Source organism: Carcharhinus amblyrhynchos, chromosome 15, assembly GCF_965287045.1.
Source record: "Carcharhinus amblyrhynchos chromosome 15, sCarAmb.v2.hapA, whole genome shotgun sequence".
Taxonomy (NCBI): domain Eukaryota; kingdom Metazoa; phylum Chordata; class Chondrichthyes; order Carcharhiniformes; family Carcharhinidae; genus Carcharhinus; species Carcharhinus amblyrhynchos.
This window is the reverse complement of record NC_137338.1, coordinates 37,129,499-37,156,290: the sequence shown is the minus strand read 5'-3', so window position 1 is coordinate 37,156,290 and position 26,792 is coordinate 37,129,499. Positions and strand designations below refer to the sequence as shown.

Sequence of the window (26,792 nt, the reverse complement as noted above, 5' to 3'; positions counted from 1 at the left end):
TATCAAATAAATCGGTTGGACTAAAACCTGGTGTTGTCAGACTTTTTACTGTATTCCAGGACCAGGCAAATATGGAGGGACTAGGGGCAAGGAGGGAAAGTGAGGCTCAGAGTGGGTGATCAAAGGTAAGTAGGGCTCTTGCTGCAGAGGGTGGACAGAGCACCCATTGGGGCCAGACCTGGTATAGGATGGGTGCAACTTTATAAGGAGGCCTCCCTGTCACCACATAGCTGCCTGCCTGAGGCCTGAGCAAGATCACTTTTCAGCCCCCTTCGAGAGAGAGAGACAGTCTAACCCATGACTGACTGACATCAATTGTACATCATCATCTATGTCTCCTCCAAGTATACCATCCTATTTTGGAACTGTATCTTTAATCATTTACATTGTATTTCTGTAATTCCCTTTTTACCGTTACAGATTCTACCCAACTCCAACTCCTACACCTTGCCTTTCCTGAGTGATACGATGGGAGATTGAATCCCCCCAGACTATCATCAGCCCTAAGGAAGATATCTTGGAGATATGAGAACGTTCTCCTGCATAGGTAGGATTCCATTACCTGCAGAATGGGACAGGACGTCAGCACATTGCTGTCAGCATTACTACAAAGAAGAGTGACTGACCTGCAAGAGTAACAAAGACTATTCAATGAAAAGACTGTTTCAAGAGAGAAGGCCGAAGAGAATCAACCTTGCGACCCCCTCTGGACTGGAAGAGAAGAACTCAGGACACTCTAAGGAACTTGTTGCTCCCTTGAAGCACAGAGGGAAAGAGCTTCAGGAATGAATAGGAATGCCAGGGAAGACAGTCACAGCTGTGTTATCCATTGCTGTACTGATGACTGAAAAGGCATTGAAGATCTGAGATTTCAGTAAACTTAGATGACAAAAGAAAATAATGTCCAACTTCCTGTAAGACTATCAGGAAAAGAAGAGGAGACAATTTTCCAATGATATTTCAGGAAGATTGTCTACTTTCTGCAGGCAATGCTTAGGAAGCCAAAACTTCTCTCTGGAGGAAGTTGCTCTACTATGGGCAATGGGAAGAATCGGTGAGAATAAGAAGACAAGACAGACTCATCTTGTGTAATGAGACAATTTTCCTGTAGACAATCCAATAAATTGCCGGACAGAATTCTTCAGATTTAAGTTGTGCTCATCAGGACAATTTGCAGGAGCAAGTGCAAAGGCAACAACAATTTACACTGACGAGAAGAGAGTGCTGACTGGCTGACAAGTGGACTCTGATTGGGAGAAGTGTTGCTATGGAGAAGCATTGTTTGTATTCCTCAGACTAAATACAGTGTAAATAGTAACCCTATTACCAATCTCCTCAAAGCTTTGACAAAAATGCTTTTTTTTACCCAGCAACACTTGAGTTCCATCCTACCAGACAATTATTTATATACCTGAGATAGAGGTATAAAGACCTAACTTGGGATATCAACAACATAGTTTGACTTACAGGGAAGTACTGTCTGTGTGGAATTTGCACATTCTGCCCATGTCCACATGGGTTTCCTCTGGGTGCTCTGCTTTCTCCCACAGATGTGCAGGTTAGGAGGATTGGCCATGCTAAATTGCCTCTTACTGTCCCAAATTGTTAGATGGAGTAGCTATGGGATATTAATGGGGTTATGGGGATGGGGCGGGGGAAAGGGCCTTGGTAAGAAGTTCTGTCAGAGTTTGTCCAGATTGAATGGGCTTAATGGCCTCTTCTGCACTATAGGGATTTTTTGATTATGGTAAGTTAAGAACAGGTAAACTATCTATTGAATTTCTCCAACAGTGTATTAAACCAAAGGTTTTGCCTGTTTTCCTTTGCAAATGTATTACGTATACTAAAATGACAGAGAGTCCCACAATTAAATGAACATATATGCAAAATGACATTGAACAGATTGAATCATCGTAGAACCCTACAGTGCAGAAGGAGGCCCTTCGGCCCATCGAGTCTGCACTGAACACAACCCCACCTAGGCCCTACCCCTATATCCCTACAATATTATACCCACTAATCCCTCTAACCTACACATCCCTTGACACTAAGGGGCAATTTCTTAGCATGGCCAATCAACCTAACTCGCACATCTTGTGGGAGGAAACCAGAGTACCCGGAGGAAACCCATGCAGACAAGGGGAGAATGTACAAACTCCACACAGACAGTGACCCGAGCCAAGAATTGAACCAGGACCCCGGAGCGGTGAAGCAGCAGTGCTAACCACTGTGCTACCGTGCCGCCCATAACAAGGTAAGTAATTTATACCCTGCCCAACAACTGTACTTGGTTTGTTGTACGCAGATAATGTTTGGCAGTTAACTGTCAATCAAACAACTGCTACATTCTCCAAAACTGCCAGAGTTCGCTTGCTGACCAGTCATTACAACACCCTCTTCTCATGCTGTGTGAACTGCTGTTCCCTTTACATTTGGTATTCTTGCCAATTGTCCTGATGAATGCGAGACAAAAAGCTTTGATTTAAAAACAAAGTCTCCTTTTCAGCAATACTCATGTTCTGCTGCCCTCCAGCTCTGGAAGGAAGAAGACTTTCAGCTGGGATTGAAATACGGGTGTCAATTGGCTTTCACTGTGCGAAGGTACCAGCTCCGGCAGTGTGATCCTCTATTAAGTCTGACCTGGACTCAGACAAAGAACTGTCTCTATCAGATTCTTAATGGATAACAGGACATAGGCTAAGTTCAGTGGAACAAAGGTCTGAATGCTGCTTAGCCATTAGAAACACAGCTGACTGCTCAAAAAAGACAACAGAGATATCAAAAGATACACCTATCAAATGGAAACACAAGTCATTCTCTAGGACCTCAACTCCAACAGAGCACTCAGTGCTTCAAGGTCTTCCTCCTTATCCTTTTTTTTTAGGAAGGGCCAATTCAGACCCAGCAAGCCCTCATGGGGTGGTCACTGTTTGCTGTGGTGCCTTCTGTATTTCCATCACTGGCCTTAGTTCATAAAGAACAGAGATTCATTACTTCAAGCTCTGCTCAGGGTCTATTTGATTTGATTTGATTTATTACTGTCACATGTATTAACATACAGTGAAAAGAATTGTTTCTTGTGCGCTATACAGACAAAACATACCGTTCATAGAGAAGGAAACAAGAGAGTGCGGAATGTAGTGTTACAGCCATAGCTAGGGTGTAGAGAAAAATCAACTTAACGCAAAGTAAATCCATTCAAAAGTCTGACAACAGCAGGGAAGAAGCTATTCTTGAGTCTGTTGGTCCGTGACCTCAGACTTTTGTATCTTTTTCCTGAAGAAGGCGGAAAAGAGAATGTCCGGGGTGCGTGGGGTCCTTAATCATGCTGGCTGCTTTGCTGAGGCAGTTGGAAGTGTAGACAGAGTCAACGGATGGGAGGCTGGTTTGCGTAATGAATTGGGCTACATTCACAATCTTTTGTAGTTTCTTGTGATCTTGGGCAGAGCAGGAGCCATACCAAGCTGTGATACAACCAGAAAGAATGCTTTCTATGGTGCATCTGTAAAAGCTGGTGAGAGTTGTAGCTGACATGAAAAATTTCCTTAGTCTGAGAAAGTAGAGGCGTTGGATAGTGTCTCTGTGAAGGAAAGGAACTTGCTGCTAAGTGTATAAACTTCCTCAGCTTCTGAAGACTGAAGTTTCCCAGCCTCTAATTAAAAAGTTGCAGCTTGTTGTGTGAAGGAATAGTGAGTCATTCAAACAATCAGCATCATCTGGGTTGTCAAGGATTCCTAGAAATATGCCAATGTCATCACTCAATAAGGATGTACAGTGACTATGAAGAACATAGAGAGAATTAACAATCAGTCACCCCTGTAGCAAAGAGGCGCAATAATCCTGCCTTTGATTGGAAGGTCATCAGGATTTTGTAATTAGATATCGAATGATGTGGGGTTATTGGCTGATGCCAATCAAACTCATTAGTTACTCTTTCAAAGCAACTGCAATATCAATTTTTAACTTGGTTCTAAACCTTGAACCTGCATTGTAATTAACAAGTAGTCTAGACTAACGATATCAACTTCCCTAGGGACTCTGTAATGTTGTCTTTGTCTCAATTTTCCGTTTCTTGCAATGGAATGTGTTTCATATTTCTCATTTTGACTTTAATCGAAATTGTTGGATTTGCAGAAATGCTTGAAATGTCTGGTTTTGCTGCAATTCTGTGCCCCCTGCTGGGCAGTCTTGGTGTCTAAGGCACGCATGTACAGAAGTTTAAAGGTATTCTGACTTTCACAGCGATGGGAGAGCTGGTAAGTTTGTGAGGTAATTCGTAGTAAATACACAACTAAATCATAGCCACTGCAATGAAACAGAGGTGAAAAATCATGTGCCCTCTGAAATAATCAGCTAAGATGGGCATTGTCCACAAATAGGGCAAGGGGTAATGTTTTGAACCTTTGCTACCATAGAGGAGCTTATTTTGCTAGCAGCTTAGTCCAGCAAATTACCTTGTGCATCGAAGGGAGAAATCAAATTGTCCGAGGTACCATTGAATAGTTCTCTCATAAATTTATTCTTATTCCAATTTCTGATGTACTGTGAGATGCATCGTCCTTCTAACTACATTAGTTGCAACTTGAAATGCTCAAACAATCACCTAGATGGCAGGAGAGTGTTGCTTAGAATATTAAGACTTGAGCAAATGCACTGAAAAAAGTACAGGATGTTCGTGAGGATGTAGACAGATGCTAATTGGGAATAAAATCTTAAACAGTAACTTACTTTCCTTTGAGAATGATTCCAAATCAGGTCAGGAGTGTTGTGAAGCTGTACATCCATCTATATGAGTGAAGTGAATGTTTGGGTTGGAGCATTGGCTAATTTGTAAGGTTCAGCCTGCCATCTCACTTCAATAATTTAAATATATCTTTTTGTCTTTGCCTCCTTTGTCCTCCCGAAAATGTCTCACAGCAGTTTGGACACATGTGATGTGGGGCTTGATTATAAAATCTCAAAAGCTTTTTAAATTTCTATGCCTGGTTGTGACATTCCCCTTTACTGGTCTCCATCCCTTTAATTTGGCTGACATACAATGTCAATGAACTGAAGTCAGTGAATTGACTGTTCTAATTCAAGTTGCACCAGTTGTCTGAGACCTGACAAAATTGTAGCCACCTCTACTACTACCTCTGGCAGCTTGTTCCAGACACTCACCACCCTCTGTGTGAAAAAATTGCCCCTCTGGACCCTTTTGTATCTCTCTCACCTTAAACCTATGCCCTCTAGTTTTAGATTCCCCTCTTTTTGGGAAAAGATATTGACTATCTATTAGGTCTTATAGACCTCAATAAGATCATCCCTAAGCTTTCTATGCTCTAGGGAAAAAAGTCCCAGTATATCCAGCCTTCCCTCATAACTCAAACCATCAAGTCCTGGTAGCTTCCTAGTAAATATTTTCTGTGCTCTTCCTAGTTTAGTAATATCCTTTCTATAACAGGGTGACCAGAACTGTACACTGTATCTCAAGTGTGGCCTTACTAATGTCTAGTACAATTTCAACAAGATGTCCCAACTGCTATATTCAATATTTTGACCAATGAAACCAAGCATGCCAAATGCCGTCTTCACCACTCTGTTCACCTATGACTCCACTTTCAAGAAGCTTTGAACCTGGACCCCTAGATCTCTTTGTTCTATAACTCTCCCCAATGTCTTACCATTAACTGAATAAGTCCTGTCATGCTTTGATCTACCAAAATGCATGACCTCGCATTTATCTAAATTAAACTCCATCTGCCATTTATCAGGCCATAGCCCAGTTGATCAAGATCCCGTTGCAATCCTAGATAATCTTCTTCACTGTCCACTGTGCCACCAACCTTGATGTCATCTGAAAACTTACTAACCACGCCTCTTAAATTCTCATCCAAATCATGAACATCAGTAACAAATAACAGTGGACCCAGCACCAATTTCTGAGGCACACCACTGGTCACAGGCCTCCAGTTTGAAAAATGTCCCTGTACAACCACTCTCTGTCCTCTGTCATCAAGCTAATTTTGTATCCATTTGGCTCCCTCACCCTGGATCCCTTGAGATTTAACTTTATGCAGCAACCTATCATGTGGTACCTTGTCAAAGACCTTGTAAAAGTCCATGTAGACAACATCAACTGCACTGCCCTCATCTAACTTCTTGATTACCCCTTCAAAATACTTGATCATATTTGTGAGATATGATTTTCCACTCACAAAGGCATGCTAACTGCCCCTAATCAGTCCTTGCGTCTCTAAATGTCTGTAGATCCTGTCTCTCATAAATACCTTCCAACAATTTACCCACCACAGATGTGAGGCTCATTGGCCTGTAATTCCCAGGCTTTTCCCTGCAGCTCTTCTTAAACAAAGGCACAACATTTGTCATACTCCAATCTTCAGGCACCTCACTTATGACTATCGATGATTCAAATATCCCTCTTTAGGGGACCCGCAATTTCCTCCCCAGCCTCCCCTGTGTCCTGGGATATGCTTCGTTAGGTCCCAGGGATTTATCTACCTTGATGTGCTTTAAGACTTCCAGCATCTCCTTCTCTGTAATATGTACACTCATCAAAACATCACTCTTTATTTCCCCAAGTTCCCTAACATCAATGCTTTTCTCAACAGTAAACACTGATAAGAAAATATTCATTTAGGATCTCACCCATCTTTTGTGGATCTGCACATAGATGACCTTGTTGATCCTTAAGAGGTCCTACTTTTTCCACAGTTACTCTTTTGACCATTACGTATTTGTAGAAGCTCTTTGGATTGTCCTTTGCCTTATCTGCCAAAACAATCTCGTGTCCTGTTTCTGCCCTCCTGATTTCTCTCTTAACTCTTCTCCTATGCCTCCTATACTCTTCAAGGGATCCACTTGATCCCAGCTGCCTATGCATGTCATATGCCTCCTCCTTCTTCTTGACCTCAATATCCCGAGTCATTCAGGGTTTCCTACTTCTACCAGTCTTGCCCTTCACTCTAGCAGGAATGTGCTTACCCTGAACCCTGGTTAACACACTTTTGGCCTACCACTTACCAGATGTCCCTTTGCCTACCCACAGACTCCCCCAATTAATTGCTGAAAGTTCCTGCCTGATACCATCAAAATTGGCCTTCCCCAATTAGAATTTTAACTCTTGGGCTAGACCTATCATTCTCCATAGCTATGTTAAAACTAATAAAATTATGGTCACTGGTCCCAAAGTGATCCCTCACTAATACTTCTATCACCTGCCCTTCCTTATTTCCCAAGAGGAGGTCAAGTTTTGCCCCCTTGCTAGTTGGGCCATCCACATGCTGAATGAGAAATTCCTCCTGAATGTATGCAACAGATTTCTCCACCCATCCCTCTAATACTATGGTTGTCCCAATTAATATTGGGAAAGTTAAAATCCCCTACTATTACCACTCTATTTTTCGGAGCTATCTGTAATCTCCTTACATATTTGCTCCTCAATTTCCCGCTGACCATTTGGGGGCCTATAGTACAACCTTCTTATTTCTCAGTTCTACCCATCTAGACTCAGTGGGCGAACCCTCAGATATATCCCTCTCAGTACTGTCGTGATGATTTGCTTAATCAAAAGTGCAACTCCCCCTCCAATCTTACCTCCTGTTCTATCTTTTCTATAGCATCTGTACCTTGGAACATTGAACTGCTAGTCCTGAACTTCCCTTAGCCATGTTTCAGTAATTGCTATAATATCCCAGTCCCATGTACCCATCCATGCCCTGAGTTCATTTGTCTTGGCCGTCAGGCCTCTTGCATTGAAATAAATGCAACTTAATTTGGACTTCCCTTGCTCTGTGTCTTACTTCTGCCTGATCTGTCTGGTACTAGGATTACTGACACTGCCTTTACTATTTAATGTGCTCCCTTTAACTTCTGTGCTGTCTCAACCTTCTCTTCTGTCTCCCTACTGCTTTGGATCCCACCCCCACCCCACCAAACTTGTTTAAATCCTCCCAGGTAGCTCTGGCAAATCTCCCCGCCAGGATATTCGTCCCCCTCCAGTTTAGGTGTAACCCATCTCTCTTGAACAGGTCACCTCATCCCCAGAAGAGATCCCAATGATCCAAAAATCTAAATCCCTACCCCTTGCACCAGCTCTCAAGCCGCACATTCATCTGGCTAATCTTCCTATCCCTACTCTCACTAGCATGTGGCATTGGTAGTAATGCAGAAGTTACCACCTTCAAGGTCCTGCACTTCAGCCTTCTGCCTAACTGTCTATATTCACACTTCAGGACCTCATCCCTTTTCCTACCTATGTCGGGTAGGTACCAATATGTGCAACGGCTTTTGGCTGCTTACCCTGCCCCTTAAGGATGTCCTGCGACCACTCAGAGATGTGCTTGATCCTGGCACCAGGGAGGCAACAAACCATCCTGGAATCTCGATCGCAGCCTGCCTGTGCCTCTAACTAGCGAGAAATGCCTGCCTGTGCCTCTAACTAGCGAGTCCCCTATTACCACTGCTCACTTGCTCTTTGCCCGACCTTGCTCTGCAGCAGAACCAGGCGTGGTGCCATAGGCCTGGCTGCTGCTGGTATCTCTCCTGGACAGGCTATCCCCCTCAACAATATTCAGAACAGTATACCTGTTTGAAAGGGGAGTAGCTGCATGAGACTCCTACACTATCTGCTTACCTCTTCTGGCAGTCACTCATCTACCTGACTGAACCTGTGGTGTGATAACCTCCCTGTAACTATTGTTTATCACACTGTCTGCCCCCTGTATGCTCAGTAAGAAGTCTCACAACACCAGGTTAAAGTCTAACAGGTTTATTCGGCAGCACAAGCTTTCGGAGTGCTCCGAAAGTTGTGCTGCCAAATAAACATGTTGGACTTTAACCTGGTGTTGTGAGACTTCTTAGTGTGCTTACCCCAGTCCAATGCCGGCATCTCCAAACCCTGTATGCTCTGAAGTGCATCCAGCTGCTGCTCCAACTGATCAACGCAGTCTATGAGGAGTGCAGCTAGACACACTTCCTGCAGACAAAGTTGTCAGGGAGACTAGATTGCTCCCTAATTTCCCACATCTGGCAGGAAGAACATACCACTGCCCTTATACAAATAAAAAGATAAAAGAATCTCAACTCACCTTTCCCCCGCTTCTGGTCCTCCCATTGGAATTCCATTCCATTCCATTCCAATTCAGAGTCCCAACAAGTTGAGACATTCCTGATCCAAGCTGACAAGACAGGGCTCTCACTTATCTTGGGTTTGATCTACATGATCCAAGCTGTTTGGAGTAGGTATAGCTCCTCCTCCAAAGCTTGATCTCATTTACATCTTAGCCAAAAGGCCGAGATGCCGCTTTACAAAATTGCTTCAAATGAAGCTGAAATGTAACCTAATGACTTCAATCAAGCGCAGCACATCGATACTACACGTGATCTTAGCCAAAAGGCCGAGAAGTGAAGTGACTTTTTTTTTAAACTTTATTCCAATCCAATCAAGTCAAATTAAAGCCAATTCAGAGTCTCAACAAGTTGAGACATTCCTGATCCAAACTGACAAGACAGGGCTCTCACCTCCTGTCTTGGGCTCGATCTACATGATCCGAGCTGATTGGAGTAGGTATAGCTCCCCCTCTAAGGCTTGATCTAATTTGCATCTTAGCCAAAAGGCCCAGATGCCACTTTAAAAAATTGCTTCAAATGAAGCTGAAGTGTAACCTAATGACTTCAACCAAGCGCAGCACATCGATACTACACTTGATCTTAGCCAAAAGGCCAAGAATGATCCCAGAAAGGATGAGTTTAATTTGTCATGTTTAGTAAGCGACTTTTTAGTTGGTTAGAGGAGGAGATAGGGAGGGATAAACTGAAGTAGCATTTGAGATTTAACTGTACAACAGCTCCTCCACAAACCATCTTCTGGTAGCAATGACTGTGTTTATGCAAATCTTGCCTGCAACAGCCAATCAGTGTCGCCGCTTTGCTGCCCTCACCTGGAATTCAATAAAAGATCTGGAATTAAAGGTTTACTGATGACCATGAAACCATTGTTGATTGTTGTTAAAAACCCTTCTAGTTCACTAATGTCCTTGAGGGAAGGAAATCTGCCGTCCTTATCTGGTCTGGTCTACATGTGACTCCAGACCCACAGCAATATGGTTGACTCGTAATATCCTCAGGAATGGGAAATAAATGCTGGTCCAGCCAGCGACTCCAACATCCCATCAATGAATGAAACAAAACCATCTACAAACCTCGGCCTTTTGGCTAAGGTCAAGTGTAGTATTGACATCCTGCACTTGGTTGAAGTTGTGAGATTACACAAAGGTTTCATTTGAAGCTATTTTTAAAGTGGCATCTTGGCCTTTTGGCTAAGATGCAAATGAGATCAAGCCTTGGAGAAGGTGCAATGCCAGCTCCAATCAGCTTGGATCATGAAGATCAAGCCCAAGGTCGGGAGTGAGAGGCCTGTCTTGTCAACTTGGATCGGAAATGTCTCACTTGCTGAGACTCTGAATTGGACTTTGATTGGATTAAATTGGCTATATAAAAAAAATCTACAAATCAAAAGCTTCATCTAGTCAGCAGTTATCCAGTAAAGGCCCGTCAGTTTAAAGTAATACTTAAGAAAGTAACACTACAGTGTATTTATTATGTTTTAAATGATAGAAGAAGTCTAAATGTGCTTGTGACTTGAAGCTGCCAGTTTTGTCACATTGTCCCTGTTGATGTTTTTCGGCATTCGCAGAATCAATGGGATAAATCCTGATTAACATGGGGGTTACGTGTTGGGAGAATCGGAATATTCCCCAGGAATTCAGGCAGAGTACAAGGCATTGAAGTAGTTGCTAAACTAATGAATAAAGTACTCTTTGTTGAAATTCCTTGCTGTCAGTGAATTGGGAACCCAAACCTATCCAGTTGTTACTGGTAGCCTGCCCTCATTCCAGTCTCAGTCTCTCTGTTTGGCAGCGCCATGCTCCCTCGACATGGCTCACTCAATTCAAACACTCCTATATCTCTCCCCTTACCTCCACACCTTCATCATCACAAGATCACCCAGAAACCTTCTGATTGGGTGAAAGTGCTAAGGTAACTAACACAAGCAGCAGCAGACAGGGGTTCAGTGAGCATGTGCAGGGAGTGGTAGAAAAGGAAAGTTTTGATTGAATGGTGAGCGAATGGGCAGAAAGAAATGGGAGGTTGTGATTGGAGGATCAGCAAGTACCTGGAATGGGTATGGGAAATTAGAAGCTATCATTGGTGGATCAGCAAGGTTTTGATTAGTGAGTCAATGAGGACAGAGGGATAGGGAAGGTATTGGTTGGTGGGTCAATGAGGACAGAGGGGATGGGGTTGCTGTCATTGGAGGTTTAATGAGAATATGTGGAATATGGGCAGGTCTGAAAAAGAACTATTTCAGAAAATTCCAGAGTTTCATCAGTGGAAACTTTGGCACTGAAAGTTGCTTATATTGTTTTGCAGTTGTAACAGTTTCAGTTCATCCTTACAGTGCCCCCCCCACCCCCACGGTTCTCGTGGTCCTGAGTCTTCTGCTGCAAAAGGCTGTGGTCACTGAGTCAATTGGTTAGTTAGAGCTTCCAAGACTAAGATCAAAGTATCATTTGCCAGGGACTCTAAGTACAAGCTACAATTATGTTGTGGTTTCCTTCATATTATGGGCTGTAAATATTAATAACAAATATTTAAAGAAAGGGGGTTTGATATTGATAGAGCACCTTTCACAAACACTGGATGTTTCAATAGAATTTCAAGCTAATAAAGTACTTCTGATGTCTATCACTGTTGTATTTAGTATATTCAGAATCCACTCTTGTGCTCCTTCTGTGGGCTATTATATAAATACCAATCAAACAGCAAACCTTAGTGTGAGAGAAAACTGGGGTCCAGATTACTAAAATCTGACATTGACGACATTAGCACCAGATGGGATATGTGGTCAGGTATCTAGATGGGTAGAGAACTGGCTTGCAAAGAGGAGTCAGAGAGTATTAGTGGAGGGGTCTTTTTCTAGCTGGAGGTCTGTCACTAGTGGTGTGCCGCAGGGCTCAGTACTGGGACCTCTTCTCTTTGTAGTGTATATAAATGATTTGGAAGAGGGAGTAGGTGGTGTGATCAGCAAATTTGCTGATGAGACCAAGATGGCTGGATTGGCGGGCAGTGAGGAGCAGTGTCTGGCAATACAGCAGGATATTGATAGGCTGGTTGATTGGGCAGATAGGTGGCAAATGATACCGGATAAATGTGAGGTGATGCATTTTGGCTGGAATAATGTAGGGGGAAGTTATATGATAAAGGGTAAGCCTGTAAGGAGTATAGAGTCGCAGCGAGACCTGGGGGGTGCAAGTGCACAAGTCTTTGAAAGTGGCAGTGCAAGTGGAGAGCGTGGTGAAGAAAGCCTATGGTATGTTAGCCTTTATAGGAAGGGGTATAGAATATAAGAGCTGGAGTCTAATGTTGCAGTTGTACAGAACGTTGGTTAGGCCGCATTTGGAGTACTGCATCCAGTTCTGGTCGCCTTACTACCAGAAGGACGTGGAGATTCCGGAGAGAGTGCAGAGGAGGTTTACCAGGATGTTGCCTGGTATGGAAGGACTGGGGTATGAGGAAAGATTGAAGAAATTGGGGCTCTTTTCCCTTGAAAGACGCTGACTGAGGGGGGATCTAATAGAGGTATATAAGATTGTGAAGGGTATAGATAGAGGAAACAGAGTTAAGCTATTTCCTATAATAGAGTCACGTAGGACAAGGGGCCATGGACTTAAGGTGAGGGGGGAGCGGTACAACACAGATATTAGAGGGAGGTTTTTCACACAGAGGGTAGTGGGGGTATGGAATGCTCTGCCAAGTAAGGTGTTGGAGGCAAACACTCTAGAGTCCTTTAAGAGTAACTTAGACAGGCGCATGACTGAGTTGGAGATGGGTGGATATAGGAGAACCTTTAAATAAGGGTCATTAGCATTGGGGTTCCCTGGTAATGTAAATGGGTATAGTATGATAATAATGTTTTTCTCTTTTCATTCACAGGTTTTAAGTCGGTCCACCTCGTGTCCAACGAGGGGCATACACGCGATGGGTCGTACTTGGGCTGCTCTTGGTTGTTCGAGATTGGCCTAGTGCTTCATGTAGTTAGTGTGTGCCTAAACTGGACAAGATGCTGGGCAAGACGACAGCTCAGTGACTATCGCTGATTGCTGTGCAGACACATGGATTTGGGCCGGTGTCTGTGGGAGTTTGCGCATTCTCCCCGTGCTTGCATAGGTTTTCTCTGGGTACTCTGGTTTCCTCCCACACCCCAAAGGAGTGCTGTTAGGCTGATTGGCAGGAATAAATTGTCCCTAAATCAGTTTCCCTCAATCTGGATGGCCATAAAACATTAGACAGGGGTCATGGGTAGAGAGGTGGTGTTGAGATGGTGACGTGGGCTTGTTGGGCCGAAGGGCCTGTTTCCCAGGCTGATTTTGTTCTTTGTTCTTTATGTCTCTGGAGTAAATCAGAATGAAGTATTTCAATGCATTTCATTGACTTGTTTCTATTTCAAAATAATGGGATTTCAAGAGCATCTGTGCTGGTGTTTAAATATGATTTATGCAATTCTGTATTTCAGTGATTATGTACCACTACCTGAATAATGATAATGTGAAAATGTACAAATCTACTTGAGGTACATGTGAAAAACATACTCTTTCAAGAGTGAGAATCCAATGGAGATAGACTTTGCCTCTTAAAGCTGTGATCTGCCTGAAGCTGGAATTTAACACAGTTGATAGTCTCTATTGCTGTCTAATGTATAATTTTATGACAACCTTGGCACAGCTCTATATCCTGAGCTTATGATTTCAATTTGAAACACAAAGGCATGTCCTGTGGCAGAGACACGTGCAATGTGTCAGAAGTGTGGTTAAGGAGAATTTTTACCAGATGAAAGCACCACTCATGTTCCTAAAATGTTTTGCTCTTGGTTGTTTAAAAGCTAGCATTCCTCATGAATGAATAGGAGTGAATCATAGAAATTAGGGAAAAGTTCAGTGGATAGGGAGACATTTAAGTACAGTTGACCATTTTCTATGCTAAATATTGAAAAGTAAGTTGGGGGCGCAGAGTACAAATATCATCATGTAAACCAGTGGCTCACTTCACACGGAGCTGTATATTGTGGCTGAATCCCTGTATCTGTTGTAGTTAAAGCACGGAAAGCTGGCCTCCTTGATGCTATTGCATTTGGAATCATACAGTGCAGAAGGAGACCATTTAGCCCATCAAGTCTGCACCAACCACAATCCCACCCAGACCCTATCCCCATAACACCATGCATTTACCTTAGCTAGTCCCCCTGACACTAAGGGACAATTTAGCATGGCCAATCCACCTCACCCTGATCTTTGGATTGTGGGAGGTAACCGGAACACCTGGAGGAAACCCACACAGACACAGGGAGAATGTGCAGTCTCCACATACACAGCGACCCAAGCCAAGAATTGAATCCGGGTCCCTGGTGCCATGAGGCCACAGTGCTAATTACTGTACCACTGTACTTACAGATGAAATGCCTGTTGAAAGATAAAACTTAACACATGCCAGAGTTGGCTTCTATGGACAGGCAGAGAAATAGGTTGGGTTTTACAGACAGGAAATTAGGTTTGGATCAAAATAGCAGCCAGATTGGTGCCACTTCACTGATGAGTATAGGTCTTTGGAAGGCCCTCAATAATGCTCACCAAAATGGAGCCACAACTTCATTACAATATTTTGATGGATGTGCATGAATGCCAATGAAACCTGCTGGATGTAATTTTTGCCTAGCTACAGTAAGCTGGAAGGAAACTATGAGGGAACAGAATTTTTTTAAGGATCTGTTTTCCAGTTTTTTTATATATTGGATTATGAACCTTTGTTGAGATTTTGTGAATTTCTTTACCAGAGGCCTTTTTTCCCTCTTCTAATTGTACCTCATGCTTTGTGGAGGCTGAAGTAACTGCAGGTTGTTTGCTAGCTCATCGGAAAACTGACTTTAATCAAAGACTTTCTAAGAGTTCAGATACAAAATAAGTAAATTCCATCAAAAATGAAAGCAACTCCTGCAGTCCCCACACTTTAGAACATAGAACATACAGGCAATACAGGCAATACATAGCGCAATACAGGCCCTTCGGCCCTCGATGTTGCGCCAACCAGTGGAACCAATCTAATGACCCTCTAACCTCAACTATTCCACTATTATCCATATGCCTATCCAATAACCATTTGAATACCCTTAAAGTTGGCGAGTCCACAAATGCTGCTCGCCCTTACTACCCTCTGAGTACCCTTTGTAGCAGATGCAATGGGTGGTAAAACCAAAATGCGAAGTAACCACCATACTGGTATTTAATCACATTATTATTGAACTGCCTGAGCCAGGAGTGATATACCTGCTCACTCCCCTACACCTTTTTTTAAAAGTGAAAAAGTAAAATTTATTTATTAGTCACAAGTAGGCTTACATTAACATTGCAATGAAGTTACTGTGAAAATCCCCTAGTCGCCACACTCCAGCGCCTGTTCGGGTACACTGAGGGAGAATTTACCGTGGCCAATGCACCTAACCTACACATCTTTAGACAGTGGAAGGAAACCGGAGCACCCGGAGGAAACCCACACAGACACGGGGAGAATGTGCAAACTCCACATTTGCTCTAATCCTAATCCATAGTCCTAGGTCAGGTCTCATTAGATATGTGAAATGGACACAATTCCTGCCACCATGAGGGAGCCAACCAGTATCAGTTAGTAACTCCAGCAGTCTGGCTTCAGGATGCTGCTACTCAAAGTCTGGCTAGAGACCTAAAGGGGCAAAACCACCCTATCACTTAGGCAAGGAAGGCCTCTGCAGAGATCTTCAACAGGTGAGCCTTTGAAGTCACAAGATGAGGAGATGGCTGCCTCAAGTCACTCTCCCCCATCATTTAGGTATTTACCTCTACTCTTGCTGGCCTATCCCTGCCTACTACGCTAGTTTATAAATATGATTTTTAAAAATCATATTCTTACTTTTATTGTCTTCTTTACTGGAGAGGGGAAATGATTCCTTTCCTGATAAGTCATGGTAAAGTGGAATGCAAGGAGGTGTGGCAGGAACCGAGGCCTGTGCCATTTCCAGGTGTTTGTTTGGTAGGGAAGGAGTGGGTTGTGACTGCACTGGCGAGGAGAAGAAGCAGAACCAGCCTGAGATAGGTCTCACCTACCAGCATTTTTGACATTCTCTACTGCATTGTCATTTACTTCATGGCAGATCTGAGGTAAATTCCTCCACCTTTCCTTCATGGTTCAACTTTTCTCCTTTCATAGAATCCCTTCAGTGCAGAATAAGACTGCACCAACTCTCTGACAGAGTATTTTACCCAGGCCCTCTTCCCCACCCTATCCCTGTAATACCACACATTTCCTGGAGCATCTGGAGGAAATCCACACAGACAGGGAGAATGTGCAAACTCCTCACAGAGAGTTACCTATGGCCAGAATTGAACCCAGGTCCCTGGCGCTGTGAGGCAGCAGTGCTAACCATTGTTCCACCCCTGATTATCCTAACATTGTTTCATGTCTTTAGATGTGCCCAGGGATGATTCAGAGGCATTATTTAAATGCAAAATGTTATACTCAGCTACCAATATTAATTGCTTATAATGTTTCACTGGAAATACATTGTTAAAGTATAATATTATTGGGGACTTAATTAGGAGTTAGGAGCTAGCCTTTGGTTTAGTGGCAATATTCCCATCTCTGAGACAGAATACGAAGGACCTGAGCTGTACTGCAGCCAACCTCAGTGAATGAATGCTAGAATATGGACCTGAATTGAGAAAGAAAAAGACATGGTGGAAAATAAACCACTAAATAGACTACGGATTGCAAACGTGTGAACTATGTTGGCTGTATGGTGAGTGGTTTGTTTACTGTAAACCTTGGTATATCAATGTCTAAACTGCTTAAACCAAAAATACACACTTATTTATTCAGGTGTATGTTCTTTTTTAATAAATCATTGTCCTTTTTGTGAGAAAGGGGAAATGACTTCTGCTTCAGTATGTTGGTGATGCATTCTGAAGTAATCTGCAGAACATTTGGCTTTTTGTGTGGATTTATTTATTTATAGATTAGGCTTTGACTGACAATGGCAAGCACAGAAAACTCAATTGAAAAGAAAGAAGACAATGAGACAGATGATAGTCAGCTGATGGAACAAATGGGGAGAGAAAGAAAGTTAGAAAAATTATAATGGGAAATACCAACTGTGAAAGGCCAAGCTATTGGGACAAGCAAATGAGAGAGATGGAGAGAGAGAACAGTGAAAAGGAGATAGCAAAAACATTGAGGTGAGAAAAGTCAGAGAACATGGTTGGTAAATATACTTTGGTTCACCAATTACTGTAAAGGGTTGGAATGGTAGAAATGTACACAGACTATTAACCAAACATAAATCATTTCTGGAAATGTCTCACACGCTTATGGTCTGGAATAAATGGACAAAGTACAATGTATTTCTCCACACGATCACTTATTTTTGGGTTTTTACATTCCTACAATTCAATCTTACTGACCATTCTCATAAGTGGATCTTGCTTCTCCCATGAACCAGAGACTTTACCTGCCCAGGGTCTATGTGAACTGAGAGACCCAGAATCACATAGAGATGCTTTGTTAATGCACTTCCTCGCCCTATCTCTGTAATCCCACACATTTTCCATGGCTAACCCCCCCCTAACCTACACATCTCGGGACACTAGCAGGCAATTTAGCATGGCCAATCCACCTAACTTGCACATTTTTGGACTGTGTGAGGGAACTGAAGCACCCGGAGGAAACCCACATAGACACTGGGAGAATGTGAAAACTCCACACACAGTTACCCAAGGCTGGAATTGAAGCCAGGTCCCTGGGGCTGTGAGGCAGCAGTGCTCACCACTGTGCCACCCCTGATTATCCTAGTATTGTTTTGCGTAACAGGTGTTGCCACTTGAACTTTTCAGCTTTGGCAGAAGATTGCTCAGCATCAAAACATGGCTCAGACGATAACTCATTTGACAAATTTATTAAACAGCCCAATGAATAACACTGAATACAAACATAAATATATTCCTGTTCTTCCGTACACCCCTCGTGTTGACTCTCAACAGGAATCAAACTGTTTCTCCTATTGCTATACATGACTAAATTTCACTGAACCTTCTGACTAACCTCTTGTCTTTGCTGGCTTTTGTCTGATGCTCTCTTTGTGTAATGCTACCTAACATACCACTCCAACTTTTCCTGACAAAACAAACAGTGACCTGAGTTTCTCTACTGTTGGAATTAGAAACAGATTCGGTAAACAGCAACAGAGGTGTGCGCCATTTGACACTACCTGACCTGACTGAGTTTTCAGTTTCAGCTTATTTATGCTGTTTGACCTGATGTTCTCCAAGTGTAGATCCGTTCTTTGGTGGAACACTACATCCAGGACTGGGAATTGACATCCAATTGTTGAGAAACTGTTAACAAAAAAAATCATTAAAACCTTTGACTGAGGTGTCAAAAACCTCCAACACTCTTAGGGTTAATTGTGTTGCACTGGCACACTCAAATTGACACAGCGCACTGGGAAAGAAAAACATCTTCCATTAGTGTTGGAAGAATAGCCAAGGCTTTATACAGTTATGAGCTAACGCTACCAGAAACCATCACTACTGTGCAACCAAACACTTCCTTAGACTCTTTCTTATGGTCAAATATATGATGATGGTGGGTAGGTTGTGAGTTCAAGCATCTGTTGCATACAGAACTCTCTGATTACAGATTAAGAACATAAGAACATAAGAAATAGGAGCAGGAGTAGGCCATCTAGCCCTTCGAGCCTGCCCCGCCATTCAATAAGATCATGGCTGATCTGTCGTGGCTCAGTTCCACTTTCCCGCCCTCTCCCCATAACCCTTAATCCCTTCTCGTATCAAAAACCCATCAACCTGCTTCTTAAAAATATTTAGCGAGGCAGCCTCCACCACTTCAACGGGCAGAGAATTCCAGAGATTTACCACCCTTTGAGTGAAGAAGTTCCTCCTCAACTCCGTTCTAAACCGCCTCCCCTTTATCTTGAGGCTGTGCCCCCTAGTCCTACTGTCTTTTTTGAGCGGGAAGAGTCTCTCCACCTCTATCCTATCCATCCCATTCATCATCTTATACGTCTCAATGAGATCTCCCCTCATTCTTCTAAACTCTAACGAGTACAAGCCTAGTTTATTCAGCCTCTCCTCATAGCTCAATCCCCTCAACTCCGGTATCAGCCTAGTAAACCTCCTCTGCACTCCCTCCAGGGCCAAAATATCCTTGCGCAGGTGCGGCGCCCAAAACTGCACACAGTACTCCAGCTGCGGCCTCACCAATGCCCTATACAGCTGCAGCAAGACCTCCCTACTTTTATATTCAATCCCCCTCGCTATGAAGGCCAGCATCCCATTCGCCTTCCTGACCACCTGCTGCACCTGCAAGCTGGGTTTTTGCGACTCATGCACAAGGACCCCGAGGTCCCTCTGCACCGTCGCCTGCTGCAGTTTTTCGCCACGTAAGTAATAGTCCTTCCTACCATTCTTCCTACCAAAGTGGACCACCTCACACTTGCCAACATTAAATTCCATTTGCCATTTCCTGGCCCATTCGCCCAGCCTATCTAGATCCTTCTGCAGACTCTCCACACCCTCCGCACAATTTGCCGTTCCCCCAATTTTGGTGTCATCAGCAAATTTCGACACCCTGCACTCGGTTCCCTCCTCCAGATCATCTATATAAATGGTAAATAGCTGAGGCCCCAGCACCGACCCCTGGGGCACCCCACTAGTCACCATAGAACAGCAGGTGGAAAGTTTCTATAAAAAGCAACCTTTTGCTGCCCCCTCTCAGCCTCTGACCTGATGGGTTCAAGCACAAGAGTAATGTCTGGTTTTTTATGGTGCGCCTCTCAAGTGATGTTTTCCCAATGTGTATGGAAGGGAAGGGGGAGGGAAGCCCTACCTAGTAAGTCCTTCTATTTCATTCAGGTAGCCACCCAACATCTACATCTGTTGTTGGTGCAAGTGCTTTACCTTCTCAGGGATGCCCCAGAACCATTGGGCAAGGGATGACAGTCAGCATGCTGGGCCAATGAGCATTTTCTTCCACTGTCCACCTGAAACATACAGAGGCTTGAGGGTACAGCAGAGGAAAATCAGGCCCAGCTTCTCTAATAGCCAATGAACTAGCCAGCACTTTACACAGATTTTTTTTTGCCCGCAACTACCAACAAAGGCATAGAGTAGAATCTTGTGTTTTCCTTCATATTGAGTTTGATGACTGGGGGTCATTTGATTGAGTTAGTAGGTAGGGACGCTGCCGCCTTCATCCTGCATAACAATTAATGCCGACTTAAGGGCCACATCCCACCACTATAGGCATTAACCCAGTGGTGGGTAGGGACTCACCGTGTGTGGAGCATGACATGCAAACCCTGGTGTATTTGCTTGTGGATTCCCAGGTAGGGTTCCTTGTTCAAATTCAGTGTCTGATCCAGGGGCCAGCATCATCAGGAAATGGGATGAATGGGATGGATAGGATAGAGGTGGAAAGACTCTTCCCGCTCAAAAAAGACAATAGGACTAGGGGGCACAGCCTCAAGATAAAAGGGGGGCGGTTTAGAACGGAGTTGAGGAGGAACTTCTTCACTCAAAGGGTGGTGAATCTCTGGAATTCTCTGCCCGTTGAAGTGGTGGAGGCTGCCTCACTAAATATTTTTAAGACGCGGGTTGATGGGTTTTTGATGAGAGAGGGGATTAAGGGTTATGGGGAGAGGGCGGGAATGTGGAACTGAGCAGCGACAGATCAGCCATGATCTTATTGAATGGCAGGGCAGGCTCGAAGGGCTAGATGGCCTACTCCTGCTCCTATTTCTTATGTTCTTATGTTCTTAAAAGGGGCCTATTGAGAATTACCCCCAGCTTGAATGCTAATCCCTGCCACTCCTTCCCTGTGACCCTGCTCCTGCTGTCACTCACCTGTGCCTGGGCATCCCCCCGCCCCCGGAGTGGTTAGCACTGCTGCCTCACAGCTCCAGAGACCTGGGTTTGATTCCTGGCTTGGGTCATTGTCTGTGTGGAGTTTGCATGTTTTCCCTGTGTCTGCATGGATTTCTTTCGGCTGTTCCTGTTTCTTCTCACAATCCAAAGATGAGCTGGTTTAGGTACATTGGTCATGCTAAATTGATGTGGAGATGCCGGCGTTGGACTGGGGTAAGACAGAGGTAAATCCCATGACACCAGTTTACAGTCCAAACGGGTTTATTTGTAGCAAAAGCCGCAAGCTTTCGGGACAGCCTGTCTGGAACGCCCAGCCACCTGACGAAGGGACAGGCGGTCCCGAAAGCTTGTGGCTTTTGCTACAAATAAACCTGTTCGTACTTTAAACTGGTGTTGTGGGATTTATCTCCATGCTAAATTGAACATAAGAACATAACATAAGAACATAAGAAATAGGAGCAGGAGTAGGCCATCTAGCCCTTCAAGCCTGCCCCGCTTGCCACTTAGTGCCCCGGGATGCATATGTTAGAGGGATTAGTGGGGTAAATAGGTGGGATTATAGGGATAGTGCCCAGGTGGGATTGTTGTCGGTGCAGAGTTGATGGGCCGAGTCAAGTCACTGGCCGATGTAATACTCGCAACAGCCACTGCCTCCCTGGTGGTGCTGCTGAGTACAGAAGCCCTGCTGGCTTGCGATTGGACAGCAGCTCACAGAGGGTGGGACTTTTGCCCCAGGGTCCTTGAACTGTTAAGTTCCTGATGGCACAAAATGCATCAGTCTTCCCAAAAAGAGAGGGTGAGGGCATTTCACTGGCTCTGCCACCAACAACCATTGTCTCCACAAGATTTCACCCACAGTCTTGATTTTAACACGAGTGGGTGGGTAGAAAGGTCAGCTGGAACTGCATCCCCTGGTCCAGGATTGAGGCATGGATTTCATTTAGATCCTGCCAGCTGACTGGGAAATGTAGCTCAGAGACCACCCACAACCTGGAAGGGGAGGGGTACAGGGATGGTAGGGCATGGGGTGAGAACCTGGCCAAACAAGGCCTACACTTTCCTAATGCTCCAACTACCCCAACAACTGGAAAAGTCATATCTCTTTTTGCTCTGATTCCTCCTCTTACTGTTTTCATCCTTGCAGAAAGCTACACTGACTTAAACCACAAGTTAAAATTGGTGTTGGAGACTGATGACACTATCAGGACCTGATATTTAAATATAAGAAACGACCCCACTAGCTTTGGGCCATCCCAGCTGCCTGTTCAATGGAGCAGGTGAAAATGCACAATGACCAATTTCTGGTTGTTTTCTAGCAGGTATGTAAACTAAGCAACTTTAACTTTCCCCCCAGTTTCTGCTGGCAGGTCAGGGTAAAATATTTTGAAAAAGCCCCAAAGGTGATGGGTTTTTTTGGGCCACACAGTGTATTTGTGGGTGGCATGGTAGCACAGTGGTTAGCATTGCTGCCTCACAGCGCCAGGGACCCAGGTTCAATTCCAGTCTTGGCTCAATGTCTGTGTCAAGTTGGTACATTCTCACCGTGTCTGCGTGGGTTTCCTCTGGGTGCTCAGGTTTCCTCCCACAGTCCAAAGATGTGCAGGTTAGCTTGATTGGCCACGGTAAATTGCCCCTTACTGTCAGGGGAATTAACAGGGTAAATACATGGGTTATGTCCACCCAAGATTACGGATGCAGATTACAGGGTCAACGGCAGGGTTCTAAGGAATGTGGAGGAACAGAGAGATCTAGGGGTTTATATCCACAGATCTCTGAAGGTTGCTACTCAAGTGGATAGAGCCATAAAGAAGCTTATAGTATATTAGCGTTTATTAACAGGGGGTTTGAGTTTAAGAGCCATGGGGTTATGCTGCAACTATACCGGACGTTGGTGAGAGACATTTGGAATATTGTGCTCAGTTCTGGTCACCTCATTATAAGAAGGATGTGGAAGCATTGGACAGAGTGCAGAAGAGATTTACCAGAATGCTGCCTGGTTTGGAGGGTAGGTCTTATGAGGGAAGATTGGGGGAGCTGGGGCTTTTCTCTTTGGAGTGGAGGAGGATGAGAGCCGACTTAATACAGGTTTATAAGGTGATGAGAGAGATTGATAGAGTGGACGTGCAGAGACTATTGCCTCGGGTGGATGTAGCTGTTACTAGGGGGCATAACTATAAGGCTCATGATGGGAGATATAGGAGGGATGTCCGAGGTAGATTCTTCACTCAGAGAGTGGTTGGGGTGTGGAATGCACTGCCTGCTGTGATAGTGGAGTTGGACACTTTAGGAACTTTCAAGCAGTTATTGGATAGACACATGGAGCACTCCAGAATGATAGGGAGGGGATAGCTTGATCTTGGGATTGGATATAGCTCAGCACAACATGTTAGGGCCTGGGTGGGATTGTTGCCGGTGCAGGCTTGATGGGCTGAATGGCCTACTGCACTGCAAGGATTTGATGATTCTATTCTATTTGAGAACAACTTAGACCTTTGAACTTTGACATGGTCTGTTTGATGGGTCCTTGTGCAAGGAAAATGGCAGCATCATTTGTCGCATACCAAGGTCTTGCTAAACAATGTATTTGCATTGATCCTGATGTGTGTAGGTTAACTCGTCTGGGTGGTGTACTTGCTGCAAGCTGCAGAAACCGTGTATACCTTCCAACGTAAAAGAATTAAATCAATAATCAAAGACAAGAAGCTGTGCTTTTCTCTGTGGTCCTCAATTGTTCATGAATGACTGATAACATTTCTGTTGTATTAATCACTGTTAGTTAAACCCCAATCTTCAGTATTTATCGTGTACACCCAGAGTTAATGTCACTTCCTAGAAAGTTAAAATCTGAAGCCCTTTCCTGTGGTTTTCCATTCTATTTAAATGGAGCAAGTAATTTAAAGGAAGTCCAACTTCCTGGAACACTCAAAACCTTTCAGATGATGTGAACCTGACTCACTAAAGATTTAATGAGATTTATTTTTTCCACAAGAGGAAACACTAAACAAAACCATGGGATTTTGAATGCATTTTTTTAAAAAAGCCTTTCATTACAATAGTTGCAAGATAAAGAGTTCCCTTAAAATTGTAAAACAAAATGTTCAGTTAAAAACTAACAAATTACTTCCTCAGTAGATTGTTAAACCCCACAATTGACAAAAATCCCAGGTTCGATCCCCAGTTCGACATGTGGGAGCAATAAGAGGGCTACAATCAGTACCCCTGAACTTGGGAGAGTGGTACTTCTCCCCACCCCCCCCACCCCGTTATATAGTGAACATGTATGGAGTTTGATTGGCTTGGACTGTTATGTAAGATAAAGAGTGGGGGGAGTAAAAGACTTGCATTTTTTTTGGCACTTTTGACAACTTCAGAACCTCCCACAGACAATGAAGTGCTTTTGAAGTATAGTCACTACTTATAATTATGTACAAACCGATTATTTTTAGGAAGAAATGTGAATTTCCTAGTGACCAACACAAAGAATCACATGATAGAATTTCACATTTTAAGACTTTTGCTGTAACAAACTAAATCAATATCAACTAAATATTACTTAACAGGCAAATTATACACTGAACTACAGAACAGCTATTCCCTCTTAACTCATTAACAAAAAACCCCATGTCATGTTAATTCATTACACACCTCTCAACAGAAATGTGTGGCTGAATATTCTGCTCTTATTGGTGGCGAGCATGGCAGTGGGAAGAGTATTTATTTGGGTGGGGTGGTGGTATACCTGAACCCTGTCTGTTCTTCACCTCCACCAGGATACCACTCTGGGCTGGAAGGCCCATGGTAGACCTTCCTGCCCCACCACCAACCGAAGCCTTTAAGTGATTAATTAATGACTCTGAAAGGGTTTTATCCTGCCACAGTGGGATTGACCCAACTACAAGTGAGCCATGATGCGCATGACGGCTGAATCTGTGCAGACCACTTGTTCCCTCAGCAGGGAGTGGAGGGTTGTGGGGGGGTGTGGGGGGGGGGGGGGTGGGGGGTGGGGGGGGGGGTGTGCCATTGATCAAAGACACTTTGTCTGATTGAGGGTCTGGACATTGGGGAGAGGGGTGATGGCTGAGAGCTATTTGGCTGCCCTTGATTCTGAACCCTGACCCATTTTCCCCCACAGCCCAGCTCCACAAATCCAGTCTTCCCTTACCTGTAACCTGGACATTCCACAATCCTGGGACTCCAATGAGTGTCCGTCCGACAGCGGAGATGGCCTCCTCAGTGGCCTTTGATGGGCTGGCAACTCTTGCTAGGAGTGGGTTCTGCCCTGGGGGTCTTGATCCCAGGCCAAGACCTACTGGTGGCCTCACCACTGCCTGATTCTTCCAGTGCCCTTTTAAACACATTCCCTTCACTCAATCTTCTGAGTATAATCAAAAGGGCTGTGCTGCACCAGGATGTCGGTTTGGATTTCAGGTCCCTGTGTAGTGGGACTTAAACCCACACCATTCTGACTCAGGCTGCAGAGCTACTACTGAGTCACAGCTGAGGCCAATGTTCACTGCACAAACTTGCAGAAGGAGAGTAGCTGATCGGACAAAGTGCTGGAAATCTGTTGCCATCCCTAGAACTCAGCATGAAACAATTAGGAGCAGAGGGGGAGGTGATGAATAGGGAAGGGGTCAAGGGCATGAAGAAAATAAATGAGTTTGCTTTCAGTTTGAAGTTGCTACCTAATAGTAAAACTGTTCTCTTACCTATGTCATCTAATTGATGTTACTTTGGTGATTCTGTGTGCTTTGTTTCAAATACTATTTTCAAGTAAATCATTGTCCTCTGAAACAGTCAGTATTAATCAGTAAACTCTTCCTTTTATCAATGCTTTTGAACCAGTGTTTTACTCTGTGACATCTTTATCGGCAAGAATATTCCATCTTCGTTAAATGACTTGTAGCACAGCATGAGGTCAAAAGCACAGATTGCTGTCCCATATTGCTAGATATTTTTTGCTGGGTAGATTGACACTTCCTATTAGATTCAAAACAAAACCTTTTTGGCACGTCCTCTTTCTTTAAGCACATTAGTGAAGCAGCAGGTTTTTTACAATTACTTTTGTTAACGAATAGGAGATGAAAAGTTGGTTTAAAATTACGAAGCGTTTAGTGCAGAGCAGATTAGAGGCAGTGGCGCAGTGGTATAATAATCCAGAAACCCAGAGCAATGCTCTGTGGATCCAGGTTCAAATCTTGCCACTGCAGATGGTGAGATTTGAATTCAATAAAAATCTGGAATTAATAATCTAGTCCCATCTAGTTCACTAATATCCTTTAAGAAAGGAAATCTGCCATCCTTACCTTGTCTGGCCTCTAGATCCACAGCAAAGTGGCTGACCCTAGGGCAATCAGAAAACAAATAATAAAAAAGAGATAGAAATAGAATGCTTCCAATGCATAAGGGGTGCAGAACAAGAAGGTAATGTATGATTAAATGTAAGTGATTTCAGAGGAGAGAAAAAGCTTTGGTATAAAGAAGGTAATTACCAGATAGTCTCTTCAAGTAGTATCGCCCCAGCTTTACCTTGCGGTAGAGCTGAGGGCAATGATTAACAGTTTGGATCTCAGTAACAATAAGCCCATAAAATTGGATAGGGCATGAAAAAGTACCGCAGTGGAGAATTAATCTGTACCCATTGCTTTCAATGCAGGCAAATTTTATGGAATAAATATTCAACTCATTGCTGAGTGGCTGCATACATCAGTTTGCAGTACTTAAAGACAGCCTGACCCTCGTAAAAGGAAGGTGCATTCTGACTGT

General features: G+C 43.8%; 1 protein-coding gene across 2 annotated transcripts in view; it reads right to left on the bottom strand.

Annotated features, from left to right (window-relative positions):
* dipk2b (divergent protein kinase domain 2B) overlaps positions 1 to 26,792 on the bottom strand; it is a 107,200-nt gene that overhangs the window by 24,885 nt on the left and 55,523 nt on the right. The window contains exon 1 of one of the 2 annotated variants that reach the window (XM_080203270.1): positions 18,355 to 18,413. The exons of the other annotated variant lie outside the window; for it this stretch is intronic. The gene's annotated coding sequence lies outside the window, so the exon portion shown is untranslated. Of the gene's footprint in view, positions 1 to 18,354; positions 18,414 to 26,792 lie in introns of those variants that run through there. 2 annotated transcript variants of the gene reach the window in all.